Below are 9,986 nucleotides of genomic sequence, written 5' to 3'. Positions count from 1 at the left end.
AAAAAAATTTCTCCACATAAGTTTTTTTTTTCCCTTCTCTTATGTAGAACATTAGAATTTAAATAAGAGAAGTTCTCTGTTTAAAAATATATATAAAACTAGCCTCATCAAACGCGCATGTGATGAGGCCTTTTTTTTTTTTTCCTTTTTGGTTAGTGTCATAATTTTCCTTTAAAAAAAAAAAAAATTGGATAAGTTTGTTTTGAAGAAATGGATTAGTATGAGAGTGACTTATTTTGTAGGCATTTTAAGTAGAGTTTGAGATATATTTTTACCGGTTGCTCTCAAAATTTTTACCTGTTAAATGTAAGTTCTAGGAGTATTTTTGAACCACATAAAATTCCAGTTCAAAGAGGAGAATCTTTTATATTTATATATATATAGAACTATAGATAACCGAGAGAGAGTTGATAGAAGTTTGAAATTTTTAATTTAAAATAAATAGTGGTAATTCAAATTGTAGAAGAGAAAGGAAAAACCTAAAACTTAGAAACTTTTTAAAAATATTAAATTACTCTCTAATCATTTACGACTTTTAAATTTAAAATTATTTAACTAAAAGATATGGGTATTTTAGATATTAAAAATTATGTTAATCTCATCGATTATCATACTCTCATAGTATTTCAACAAATTTTTTACAAAAATCATAGAATTATCTACTCAAAATATATGTAGTTAAGAAAGTATAATATAAATTTTGTTTAGAGGCTTACAATTTTTACAGAAAAACGCTTGACCATTGAGAAGAATTTAGTATATGAAATTAGAAAGAAAAAGAAGAAACTGAAGGAATATTGTGAATTTGCAATTTCATGGACCACTTATTATAAAGGGGAAGAGAGGAACAAATGGAGAATTTTTTTTTTTTTAATTATTATTCATGAAGTTGCAATTGATTTATGAGAGTTTTTTTTTTTTTTTTGATGTGATATGGGGCAGTTTTTTTTAATAGGAAACCGTGGGTGGGTTTTCTTTTTAAGAAGGTGGGGTAGTTTTTCTTTTGTTTGATAAAAGGTGGGATGGGTTTTTTAAGGAGAAGGTGGGGATTGTGGAGAGTTTTTCACTTTTCATTTTTTTTATTATTAATTTTTATCAATTTATGATTTTCATTCCTTTTTTATTTTTTAGAAATAAGGATAAGTTAATTAAATTAGGATATTTTTGAAAATCAAAAAAGCAATAACTCTCTTTCTTTTTCTTTTTCTTTTTTTTTTTTTTTTTTTATAATATAAGATAGAATTTCTACTCTAACATAATCTAAGTGTATATGTGTGTGAAACTTCCTCTTGGAAACTTGAAACCTGGCCCTTGCCTCCCACACTCCACAAGTATTTATACTTGTGGAATAACCATCGCACCAATGGTGTGCGGTGGTCTATTCTAGTTTTGGTAACAACTAACAACCCACATGTGGACTTTATTGTCTTATTGCGTAAAAAATACAGTCCTTTCGCCATTGAGTCCCACATCTCTAGAATTTGGATCTCAACATGATACGCACAAAATTTTTGGGAGGGAAAATAGAAATATTTTGAGAAAAGAAGCAATTTTATTTTATTTTTTTCTTATAGAAACCTAATGAAGCACCTAATTAACCTAATTATTAGGCATTTTATGTGGAGTTTGAGATATATTTTTATCGAGTTGTCCTCAAGTTTTTTACCTGTTAAATGTAAGTTCTAGGGGTATTTTTGAACCAAATAAAATTCTAGTTCAAAGAGTAGAATCCTCTTATATATGGTATAGAACTATAGATAACCGTGAGAGAGTTGATAGAAGTTTGAAATTTTGAATTTAAAATAAAAAAAAGTGGTAATTCAAATTGGAGAAGAGAAAGGAAAAAACCTAAAACTTATAAAAAAAATTAAAAAAATATTAAATTACTCTTCTAATCGTTTTATGCTTTTAAATTTAAAATTATTTAACTAAAAGATTGGGGTATTTTAGATAATTTAAAATTTTGTATAAGGATAATATAGATAGCCTCATCACACGTGCTTTGTGCGTGCGATAAGGCTCTCTTTTTTTTTTTTTGAAGTTTAGACTCATAATTTCATACTCATAACCAATTTTTTTACAAAATTCATAGAATTATCCATTCAAAATATATGTAGTGATGAAAGTATAATTTAAATTTTGTTCAGAGACTTACCAATTTTGACAGGAAAACGTTTAACCATTGTGAAAATTTAGTATATGAAATAAAAAGAACAAAGAAGAAACTGAAGGATATTGTGAATTTGCAATTTGATGGACCACGATATTATGAAGGGGAAGAGAGGAACAAATGGAAGAAATTTTTGTTTTATTTTTTATTATTCATGAAGTTTTAATAGATTTATGAGAATTTTTTTTTTTTTTAATTTTATGTGATATGGGGCAGTTTTATTTTAATAGGAAACTGTGGGTGGGGTTTTTTTTTTTTATTTATTTATTTATTTTTTTTAATAATTTTATGGTGGGGTAGTTTTTCTTTTGTTTGATAAAAGGTGGGGTGGTTTTTTTTAAGGAGAAGGTGGGGATTTGTGGAGAGTTTTTACTTTTTCATTATTTTATTATTAATTTTTGTCGATTTACAATTTGAACTCCTTTTTTATTTTTTATAAATAAGGAAAAGTTAATTAAATTATGGGTGTTTTTGTAAATCAAAAAGGTAATAACTAACTTTCCAAATCCTCTTAATATATAGAGATAATTCCACCTATTTATATACGACTAGTATGTAACCCCATGCTACCGCACGGGACTGGTTAATTGTAATGATGCTATTGGCCAATTTTTTTTTTATTTTTTTTTGTTTTTGTTTTTTTGGTTTTATCACTCGGATGATAGAATTAAATCAAACAATGAAAAATATATATTGCATTTTATTATTTAAGTAATGCTATTGGTCTTTTTTTTTTTTTTGGTTTATCATACATAGGATAGCATTAGATAAAACAATGAATAAAAAAAGAGAATGTTACATTTTATTATTTAAGTGATGTTACAGTGAAGAAAAAAGGGAATATTGCATTTTATTATTTAAAATATATAGAAGGACATTAACGGAACTTTCTTCAAAAGTTTCTAATAAGAAAATGTAAAAAAAAAAAAAAAAAAAAAGCGCTCTTACACCATCCACAAAAACCCATCTACACACTAAAATAAATGAATAAATTCACAACATTTAGATAACCAAAAAAATCTAAAGAGCATCCAAATTTGATTTTCACATCTTTCCCCTTCATTTCCACAGGAACCAAACAACTTGTAAGAAACCCAACGACCCAGAATCGAAATCATCAAGAAGAAAACGAAAAAAGAAAAAAGAAAAAGCGATGGATTAGTAAAATACCAACTGTAACCAAACGCGGAGATACCGTAAGTCGTTTTTGTAACGGTGATCGGAATCGAAGGTCTGCGCGTAATTCTACAAAAACCGTGGCAGCTTCTCGTTCAGTACTTGCGAAGGCAGCGAATCCTTCATCTTTCTGATCCCTCTATATATACAAAATGCCAAACAATCTTACTTTTTAAAACCATTAAAAGAGCTACCCACAAAGAAAGAGAGAGGCATACCGGAGCCATGGGAGAAAAGGGTTGTTGCCAAAGTAGGATTTGATGCCTGAGATCAAGGAGGTGAAGAGATCGGTGTTGTTGTTGTTGTTGGCTTTGGCAGAAGGGGAGGTGAACCTGTAAAACAGGCGTGTCTGATATATAAAGAAGAGCAAAAGGATTTATTTAGCCAAAAAAAAGAAAAAGAGCACAACACTTAAACGTAGAACACAGATTTCTAGAAGGGGAGGTGAAATTGGACTCCAATTTCTGAGCACAACATTTAAATGTAGAACATAGATTTCTAGAAGGGGAGGTGAAATTGGACTCCAATTTCTGCAACATTTAAACGTAGAACATAGATTTCTAAAAGGGGAGGTGAAATTGGACTCCAATTTCTGAGCACAACATTTAAATGTAGAACACAGATTTCTAGAAGGGGAGGTGAAATTGGACTCCAATTTTTGATTTGAATTGAACAATTAGAAGGATAAATTTAGACACTTGGCACAAAATTAGAACTCTAATTGGAATTGCAATTTGAGATTTTCTCTGCTTCACCTATTATTATATATATAGATATATAGATGAAAGCTAACGTTCAAATGCTAAATTTAAGGACTCAAATACCAACTCAATCTAAAATAAGAATAATGTTAGAGATATAAAAATTTTTGCAAAATTTTTTATAAATTGCTGATGTAGTGAGTAGTTATTGGTAGATAAAAAAGTAATGTTAATGGTACTAGTAAAAGTTAGTCATATTAACAGTTTATAAAAATGTTGTCAAATAGTTGGTGTGGTAATATTACTCCTAAAATAAAGGATTCAGATTCTCTTTATGACTCAACCACTCCACCAACTAAACATTCTGACTCATCCTAACAAAATTCAGATTCTCAATGAAAGAACCGTAAAGAGTGGGGGTTTTCTTCTCACGCTAGGTGAGTATTCTTCTTTCTAGGGAGAGATTTTCTTCTCACACTCAGGGTGAGGATTAGTTTATTCTCAGTTTTGTCTACAACTTTGTTCAACTTTGTTTCTTGTCACATGATGGATTCGGATTTTATAAACAAGCTGCAAAGGATAACTTTGACGGAGGAGGAGGGAGAAGTCATTAAGGTTGGGAGCTCACAGAGGGAACAAATGTTGGAAGAATGTTCACTTAGTTTGTTGGAAGGTTTCTCACTACATGAGCTTTCAACCAGCGTGCGGCCAAGGACTTACTAAGGTCTGTGTGGAAGATGGGCTCGGATTTATGCATTGTCGACGTTGGGGATGATCTCTTTCAATTCAAATTTTCTATGGAGAGTCAATTGAAGTGGGTGCTAGCAAATGGTTCGTGGAGTTTTGAGGATCACCCTCTGGCTTTACGAAGATGGGAGAGAGGCATGACAGCCACTTCGGTTAGTTTCACTTCAATGCCGATGTGGGTTTAGGTATGGGCTTACCTTTTGATTTGTTATTGGAAGAGGTGGGCAGGGATATTGGCAGTGGCTTGGGTAAAGTACTGGACGTTGATTTGAAGGTGTTTTCCTCTGACCAAGCTCGCTTTATCAGAGTAAGGGTTGAGTTGCCGTTGGATAAACCATTACGTCGAGGAGGAGTTGTCGCCAGTCCTGAAGGAGATAAGGTTTGTATTGGTTTCAAGTACGAACGTTTAGGTGGGCTTTGTTATCAGTGTGGTCGGATTGGTCATGAGGTAAGGGATTGCTCTGTTCAAAGGGAACGAAAACAGGGGTCTTTTCCTTATGGGGAGTGATTAAAGGCAGGGCATCATAGAAATTATGGTTATACAAACAAAGCATGACGTAGTCCGGGGCGAAGGGATGATGATGACCAAGCTGATCAGGGGTGTTAGGTTCTAAGGTCTTAGGATTTTATGTATTTAGAACTTTAATTTTTAATGTTGGCAAACCATGATCAAAACAATGTATTTAGTCTTGTTTAGGCTTGCTCAAAGTTGGTCTATTAGTGTAAATTTGGAATCGAGTGGCGGCAGAAGTACTTGGGACTTTCGGCCTGGCTCGATCGATCAAAGAATAGACTCGATCGATCGAAAATCGCACAGGTTGATTTTTCTGCAGAATTTCCAACTCAGCCCTACTTCATTAAACATTTAGGGTTTTATGTTTTTACCCTAGGTATATAAACTAAACCCTAGCCACGTTTTTGAAGGTTGTCCATATTGCTTTGTTACTCATACATTGCTGTTTTGTGTGAATCTCGTGTGAGATCTTTGAGGAGCCTTCCTTTACACAAAACTTAGGGTTTTCAAGGTAGAGATGATTTCAACATCTTGAAGATCATTATAGTTGCAACCATTGGAACTTAAAAGAAAAACAAGCGGGGAGCTTGTAGCTGATTGAGGAATTCAAGAAAGAAGGTGTCCGTGGATTCGGAGCTTGCACGTGGTCGTGTCAGTAAGTTCTACTGGTGGGTAGCATTAGGAAGTCGAGCGGGGAGCTTGTAGTCCTTTTGTAAGAACTTCAATTCTTTCATAGTGAATTTTGATTTGCCTTGAGGATCGGTGGGTCAAATCCTCCCTAGGTTTTTACCATGTAGTTTCCTGGGTGATCATATCATTGTGTCTTTTATTATTCCGCTGCTTTATTATTTTGATATGATTGTATGATTGCTTTAACCTAGAATTGCATAATTTGACTAAGTAACAACTTGGCTAATTAATCTAGGCTACGCAATCTGGTTGTTTAAGGGGTCTAAATTTCCATCAAGTGGTATCAGAGCAGGTAGCTCTTTCGTTTGAGATTTTTTGTCTCTGAGCTGATCCTTGACCCTTGTTGTCATGGAGCATGGACACTCTCTATTTGTTCCTTCTCACTTTGATGAGAACAACTATGCTTATTGGAAAGTAAGAATGAAAGGATTCCTGAAATCCATTGATGAAAGGGTTCAGAATTCCGTTGAATACGGATGGGAGTAGCCCACTACTCCTGTGAGTGAGTGGCAAACTTCTGAAAAAGAAGCAGCAGGCTTCAATAGCAAAGCTATGAATGCCATCTTCAATGCTGTTTCTATGGAGGAATTTAAGAGTATCTCTAATGTTGAGGTTGCTCATATTGCTTGGAAAATCCTCCAAACTGTGCATGAAGGCACAAAGGCAGTTAAGATAAACAAACTGCAGCAATTAACTTCTAGGTTTGAGAGCATTAGGATGTCTGATGATGAATCCTTTGATGAATTTTATGCCAAACTGAATGATATTGTTAATTCTGCTTTTAATTTGGGTGAAATTTATGATCAACCTAAAATTGTTAGGAAGATTCTTAGATCTTTAACTGAAGACTTTAGACCTAAAGTGACTGCCATCACTGAAAGCAAGGATGTGGACTCCATCCCTGTTGATGAGCTTGTAGAATCTCTTCAATCCTATGAGTCTGACCTACCTAAAGTGAACAAATCCAAATCAATGGCTCTTAAGTCAGTTGATGATGTTGATGGTGGTGTATTTGATGATGAGCTCTCTGCTACAGAGATTGCCTATCTTGCCAAAAACTTTAAGAACTTTCTAAGGAATACCAATAGAAAGGCAAGAGGTACTTACACTGTTGAACCTAGAAATTTTAGGAAGAATGATCCCACTAAGGTTAATAACTTTGAAAAACCTAAAGAAAAAGTTGGTCAATCTTCAAATAACTCTTTGGGTCCTCAGTGTTTTGGCTGTCAAGGGTATGGTCATGTAAAATCTGAATGTCCTACATTCTTGAAGACTAAGGGTAAAGCTATGGCTGTAACCCTTAGTGATAATGAGGTTTCTAATGATGAGTCCGGTGGTGACGAGGATGGAAACTTCATTGCTTTCACGGCTACTGCTATAGTCAATGAAAGCATATCTGCTGAGGAGAACCCTTCTAATAGGGAACTCTCTGAAGATGCAGATCTTCAAGAGGCCTACAACAAACTTTACAAAGTTACTGCAAAGGATGCTATGAAAGTTGAACTTGGCCTAAAGAAAATTGATTCTCTTGAGCTTGAAAAGAAAAATTTGCTTGTTAAACTATTTGATGCTAATGAGCTTTTGAATAATGTTAAATATGAGAACATGCTTTTGCTTGATAAAGTTAAAACCTTGGAACATGATTTATCTGTTGCTAGATCTGCTAGTTTTAAACTTGATCATATGTTAAATGTTCAAAAGTATCATTCTGATAAAACTGGGTTAGGATATGTTGAAAGCATCTTTGATTCTGCACCACATTCCACAAATTTTGTTCCTGCATCTTCTTCTGAACCTTCTGTGAGTAAGGCTGTGAGTGAAACTGTCAAACCACCTGTGAGTGAGGTAGTTAAACCTGTAGATGTTTCACCACCTAAGAAGATTAGGGTAGACTTAAGAGAATCTAAACCTAAGGAGCCTACCAAATCTAAGGACAAGATGCATGGTAAACCTGCTTGGGTTTGTCATTATTGTGGTAAGTCTGGAGATATTCGTCTTAACTGTTACAAGCTTCAAGCTGATAAGAGAGCAAATAAACCAAAAGTGCCTGTGCCTCAAGCACAAGATCCTATGGCACAAATTGGTGAATTGGTAAAGGTGTTAAACCTTTATTCCAATCCTGGAGTTGGGAATCACTCGAATGTGAATAAGAACTCCAATGCTCGTGATGCATCTAAAAAGTTTTGGATGCAAAAGACTCGAACTAACTGAGTCTTTCTGACATGGTCCTTGTGCTTCATTGCTCTACTCTTTTGTGACCATTGTTCTATGGTTCTTGTGTTTTTTTTTTTGTTCCAGGACTTGCATTGCATTACATTCATGTATTTCATTCTAGGATTTATTTGTTTTCACTTTTAATAAAAAAAATATATAAAAAAAAAGGGAAAAAGAGAAAGCAAAAATTATGTTAGACACTATTTTTCTTGATTTTTGAAAAACAAGGTTGGTCTATCATTTTACACATGTCATGTCCTGTGTACCTTGTTTAACTTTGATGAACTTATTCATTGCACTTGACTAGTTGAAACTTTGTAATGCATGCTGTGTGGGAAAGATGTGTGTGGTTTTTAATCACTTTGTCTTAATCATGAAGTCATATGTTATTTGACTGTCGGACTTGATTCTTTTGAGAAAGGCATAAATAACCATCTCACCACTGTTCACTAGCCAATCATGAACACCTTAGTGCATATCATAAGATTTTGTGTACTTGTTACACATGCACAAAAAGAACATAAGGTGATGCCTTGGCTTAATTGTTTAATGCTTAAAACTGGTGTGTACTATTAGGCTTGATGCCAATTCACTTAATTCAAACCGGTGTGTACTATTAGGCTTGATGCCATTTCACATAATATATTTCACATTCTAATAGGGAAAAATGCAAGAAACTTACATGATTGCAAGCTTTTGTTCTATGAGATGTGGAAGTTATAGGATGTAACTCTTTAGGTGATAGTCTCTTTTAAATTCTATGTGATGAATTGTGTAGACTTTGTATTTGATTGCTATTCACATATCACCTCACATGTATCTCAAGTTTTTGCTAGTATCACACACTACACAAGTTACTATTTTTTAAACACTGTACATGCTAGTGTGTGTGTTTTTGGTCTGACCAACCAAGTTTGAAAATATCTTGAGATTTGTGCATAACATATTTGTCGCTTGAGAAAATTCAATGGGAGAATGATTGAAACTTGTTTTTGAGAAAATTGGGTTTAAAATTTTGGGTTTTTGAAAAAGCATTCCATCTCATACTCATGCATTTTGCTTTCATTGTTTAATGCTTTGAGGAGTGGTTTTTCAAAATTAGGTTTGTGTCTTTCAAAACTGTGTTTTTTTCTCAAAATTTAGTGAGCCTCTGCTCAGTTCGATCGATCCAGTCTGTTTTTCGATCAATCGAAAAAGTGCTCTATTTTGTTTAAAAATGACTGTCACATTCGATCGATCGAATGTAATTTTCGATCGATCAAAGATCGTGGAAAAGCTTTTTTAAAAGATTAGATCTGACTTTTTCAAACACTTTTCAAACTTTTTCTTTCTCTCTCCGACGAGGCAAGCTCAATAGTTCCAATTTTTGTCGTTTTCCTCTGAAGTTTTTGCAAAGAATCTCTTTCCTCAAGCCGGTAAGACTCTTTTGCCCTTCCTTTTGATTTTATTTTCATGATTTCATGCATAAATCCATGCATTTAAGGGAGATTTTTGAACTTTACATTTTTGGGATTTTCTATTGATTCAAGTCATATTTTATGCAATTGATCATTGGGTTTTTGTGGGGACACATCATAAACATGATTCTTACCTGTTAATTTGATCAATTTTGAGTTTGGTGAAAAATTGAAAATTCTAGAGTTTTTAATTGATCCAATTTGGGGCTTTTGTTAAATTGGGTAGAATTTGATGAAATTGGCTTGTTGTGTTGTTGTAATTAAGCATTATAATCTATGTGATGTGTTTTGTAATGCTCAATTCATCAATTTGTTTA

The sequence above is a fragment of the Quercus suber genome, unplaced genomic scaffold, assembly GCF_002906115.3.
Source record: "Quercus suber isolate HL8 unplaced genomic scaffold, Cork oak 2.0 scaffold_656, whole genome shotgun sequence".
Classification (NCBI taxonomy): Eukaryota; Viridiplantae; Streptophyta; class Magnoliopsida; order Fagales; family Fagaceae; genus Quercus; species Quercus suber.
Note: the sequence above shows the minus strand (reverse complement) of the source record.